The following is a 4726-nucleotide window of genomic DNA, read 5'->3' on the forward strand; positions in this document are numbered from 1 at the left end:
GTTTACGAAAAAGCGAACTTGTTACTAAAAAAAAATAAATAAAAAGGTTTTTTTGGTGGGTAAAAAGGGTTTTGGGGTATGAAATGAAAGGTTTAGGCTCAAAGGGGCTATCTAGGGGGATTTTGGGTAGGTAAAAAAATGAAAAATAATGGTTTTGAAAGAAAAATTGGTTAGTCCTAATGCCTCCATCATTTACTTACTTGGGTTTAAGTTGGTAAGGACCGGGAATGTATCGTCGTGGCAAGTTCTAGATTTGTAAGGACCGAGCGGCTATTCACACAAGAAACGAAAAATGAGCATTTAATCTAAATATATGTATTTTTGTGCTCAATAAAGGCTCAAAACTCACTTTTGTGGGAATGGGTTTTTAATGTGACCAAGCATATATAATCGAATTTTTAACTAGACTTGTTATACCGTTTCATAATTTTCTTATGTTGGTTCTTTTTTTTATCACGACGCTATCGGTTGTAAACTTGTAAAAATATAACCTTTTTAGAACTTGTTATTCCCAACTTAAACTAAGACAAGTAAATAAAAAAAAATGAAAAAGTTTTTGAAAAAATTTGGGGTGTTTAGCGGTTCCAATAGAGTTTTGTGTAAGGCTTGTGTTTAGGATTTTGCAAAATTTCAAGGGTTTTAGCATCCCCCCCACACTTAAATTACACATTGTCCTCAATGTGTCCAAAAATAATGTTTTTGGTTGATTAGAATGTATAAAAGTGGGTTAAAAAGCAAAGATTTATGTTACTGGCATCCTGGACACGGCCCCGTGTTGACCGGGCACGGCCCCGTGGTCAAGTGCCAGTAACAAAAATTACAGAATTTAAACAGAAGCCTGGACATGGGGGCGTGTCCGCTGAACACGGCCCGTGTCCAGTTACCTGAACTGGGTGATTTTCTGCAGGGGCTCAGCACGGGGCCGTGTTGGTTGGGCACGGCCCGTGTTGAGCCTTCTGTGATGGAGATTTTTGTCGGGTTGCTCTGTTCTTCGTGCATGGTTCCATTTTTCTCGTTCCCTTTTTCATCCATTACCACCATGAGTGTGTTTTATTCTGCAAAAACTAAAAGATTAAACTAAACTAAACTAAGGATAGATCCGCGGAATGCCTCCGTGGTGCGCCACGTTTATAAGGGTCCTTGGCTAGACCCGATTCCTGGTTATATATCTTCTGAGTGGAGTGCCTTGCTTCCCAAGTTACACCGTCGGAGAGCGGCATCCAAGCTTGAATCAATAACCTTCATGTAATTGACTGGGTCGTCGTCCTCTATTTTCTTCCCAACTCCGAACTTCACCTCATCGTCCCCATACCTCAAAGTCAGTGTCCCGTCATTCATGTCTACCACTGCTTGTGCTGTGGCAAGGAAGGGTCTCCCTAGGATAAGGGGGACCTCGGTGTCTTCCTCCATGTCGAGTATGACAAAGTCAACTGGATAAACGAATCTGCTTACCCTTACCAAGACATTCTCGATGACACCTTGTGGGAACTTGACTGATCGATCAGCGAGTTGTATGCTTATTTTTGTAGGGCTCGTGGTTCCCAAGCCAAGCCTTTTGAACATCGATAAGGGCATGAGGTTAATGCTAGCCCCTAAGTCGGCCAAGGCATTGCGAACGGGTGATTCCCCTATTGAGCATGGAATCGTGAAACTTCCGGGATCGATTTTCTTTTGGGGTAGTTTATTGAGTACGAGGGCAGAGCATTCTTCGCCTAAATTAACTAATTGCAAATTTTCAATTTTCTTTTTATGTGTAAGGAAGTCCCTCATAAACTTAGAATATTTGGGCATTTGGGTTAGGACTTCGATAAAAGGAATATTGACATGCAATTGTTTTAACAGACTTTCGAATTTTGCGAACTGCTCATTGGTCTTTTGACGAATTAACCTACCGGGGTACGGAACTCGAGGAGCCTTGGTAGGCTCTGGTGATGGGGGAGAGTTCTTTTCCTGCAGATGTGTTGGCATTGTTTCTTCCGTTGGTGGAGGTACTTCTGCAGGTCCTACGGTGCGGTTTCGTAGTGTGATGAGGTGAACTTGCGCCTTTGGGTTTGTTTCGGTATTGCTAGGTAATGCGCCTTGCGGTCTCTCGGAAAAATTTTGTGCTAGTTGATTTATTTGTTTTTCTATGTTTTGAATGCTAGCTTGTTGATTCCTAAAATTAGATTCTAATTGTAGAAATCTTTCCGAGTTTTTCTTATCAGTGTCAGAGACGAGGCGAGATATAGTATCTTCGAGCCTTTCTCGTCCACCTTGTTGTTGAGTGAAATTTTGTGACTCATTTCTTGATTGCTGAAAGTTTGTTCGTTGGGTTTGTTGGTTACTACTATTGCCGGTTTCCCTCCAACCAAGGTTTGGGTGATTTCGCCATCCTTGGTTGTAAGTTCCCGTTGGAGGACCCGACGACCTAGGTCTATTATCAATGTAGTTTACCATTTCTTGTTGATCGTCCGTTTCTTTCATGCAACTCCAATTTTCATGTGACCCACCACACCCTTCACAAGCCATAACCGAGACTGTTTCTGTCATTTCTAATTTTTTTATTTTTGAAGAAAGGGCCTCGATTTGGGCTTGTAAAGAGGTGCTTTCGTCGACCTTATGGGCGCCCGGGGCAATAGACTTATTTCCCCGGGGAGTGTGCCATTGAAAATTGGTTTGAGCAATTTCCTCAATCTGATTATATATTTCGTGTGGGCGTCGATTACCTAAAAGTCCCCTGGAGCTAGAATCAAGTGTCTGCCTAGTGTGTGGCAACAATCCATTGTAGAAAGTGGATACTTGTTGCCATATTGCTAGGCCGTGATGGGGACACTTGCGTAATAGCTCCTTGAACCTTTCCCAAGTTTCATATAAGGATTCCCCGTCCTCTTGTGAGTATGTATTAATTTCAGCCATTAATTTAGCAGTTTTAGAAGGAGGGAAATACTTATATAGAAACTTTTGGGCTAGTTCATCCCAGGTGTTTACCGATCCAGCTGGGAGGGTGTTGAGCCAAGCTTTTGCTCGGTCTTTTAGTGAGAATGGAAACATACGGAGGCGGATGGCGTCGTTTGATGCTCCATTGATCCGAAAGGTATCACATATTTCTAAGAAATTAGTTATATGTAGATGAGGATCCTCGTCCGCAAGCCCGTGGAAGGTTGCGGAGTTTTGGAGCATTTGTATCAAATGCGCTCGAAGTTCGAAGTTATTGGCTTCGACATTCGGAGCATTGATAGCGGCGCCTAGATTACCTACGGTGGGCCGTAGATAATCCATAAGGGTACGTTGGTCCGCCATTGGGGGTGGATCACCCGAAACCTTCTCTTGGTTTTTGGCTTTTAACCTTTTTCTGAGAAAGCGTTCGGGTTCTTCTAGCGGTTCCTTTATGTCTTTATTGGAACTGGAGCTCATACACTACGTAAGGATGGCGTTGGGTTCCAAGTCCTGCAATAAAAACAGAAAAGAATGTTGGTCAGAAGGTTCACCACGGCCCCGTGTTGAGTGAACACGGCCCCGTGGTCGGAATTACAGTGATTGTTTTTCAGATCCCAGTTAGTGGAAGTTGGACACGGCCCCGTGTTGCACCGGCACGGCCCCGTGGTCAGCCTTCTGTAACTTGAAAAACAAAAACTGCCAGTAACGTTGCTGAGCACGGCCCGTGTCCGACCAGGCACGGCCCCGTGCTGAGCTCTGCAGAAGCTAAAAATCTAAGAAAAATCTAAAAAAAAAAATCAAAGAAAAATAAAAATATGATTAGGCCGTTGATTCCTAACTTTCTTAAAATCCTTGTGTCCCCGGCAACGGCGCCAAAAACTTGATGTGCGTGAAGTGTGTTATATTTTAGATGTATATTTAAGCCCCTTTTTACACTTTTAACCAAGTTTTAAATTTATAAAACACGATATTTACTAACACTAAACACACATATGGGCAAGTGCACCCATCGTGGACGTAGTATAGTGTTGGTAAGATACCGAGGTCGTCCAAGGACACAAGAGCTTTTAATACCGGTTTATCCTCAACGTCTAATCAAATCAAAAAGTGAGAAAAATGTTTTTAACTAAGAAAATAAAAACTAACTAAATGCTGAAAAATAAAATAAAATAAAAACAGATAGACAAGATGAATCACTTGGATCCGACACGTGTATTAGTATAACCTTTGATTATTTTCGCACTTTTGCACTTGTTTAAGAGATTATCTTAGTTATTGTAGTAGGCCCCTCTTTTGAAGGCGACGTTACCCTCAACCCAGTAGTTTGAGTCAGCAAGGATACAATCCTAAAGGGTCGGATTATTGAAAGATAATGAATTAAGTTATTAATGCAAATTGTGGTAGGCCCCGCTTTTGGCGGTGACGTTACCCTCGGCTAAGTAGTCTGAGTCAGCAGGGATACAGTCCTAAATAGCCGGGTTATAGTATTAATAGTAGTTAACTTATGAGGGGGTCAAAGAGTTTGGATCCCCGCCATCCAATACCTATGGGCATTGAAGGAGATCCTACTAAATTTGACCCAGGTCCCAAGCAGGACCTCTAAACGCTGAACAAGGGCAAGACCCTTACCAAACCGTTCCCTTAACCCCCGACCAGGTAGCCAACATACCTCCATATAGACCGTGGAGATATGAATGGTGAAAATCTTTTATTTTATATAGACAGTAAAATAATGCCAAGACACCACGGACAAACGATAAGGAAAGATCACCTTCAACATAAGTAACTAGTTATTAAAGTCATTAATACA

The 4726-nt window shown here is 42.1% G+C and overlaps 1 non-coding gene across 1 annotated transcript; it reads left to right on the forward strand.

The window, feature by feature from the left end:
- The first annotated feature begins 2794 nt into the window (after nt 1-2794).
- On the forward strand, nt 2795-2901 carry LOC118492857. Its single transcript, XR_004894858.1, has one exon. It is a non-coding gene; the product is annotated as a small nucleolar RNA R71 (small nucleolar RNA).
- The last annotated feature ends 1825 nt before the right edge of the window (nt 2902-4726 follow it).

The sequence above is a fragment of the Helianthus annuus genome, chromosome 5 (assembly GCF_002127325.2).
Source record: "Helianthus annuus cultivar XRQ/B chromosome 5, HanXRQr2.0-SUNRISE, whole genome shotgun sequence".
NCBI lineage: Eukaryota > Viridiplantae > Streptophyta > Magnoliopsida > Asterales > Asteraceae > Helianthus > Helianthus annuus.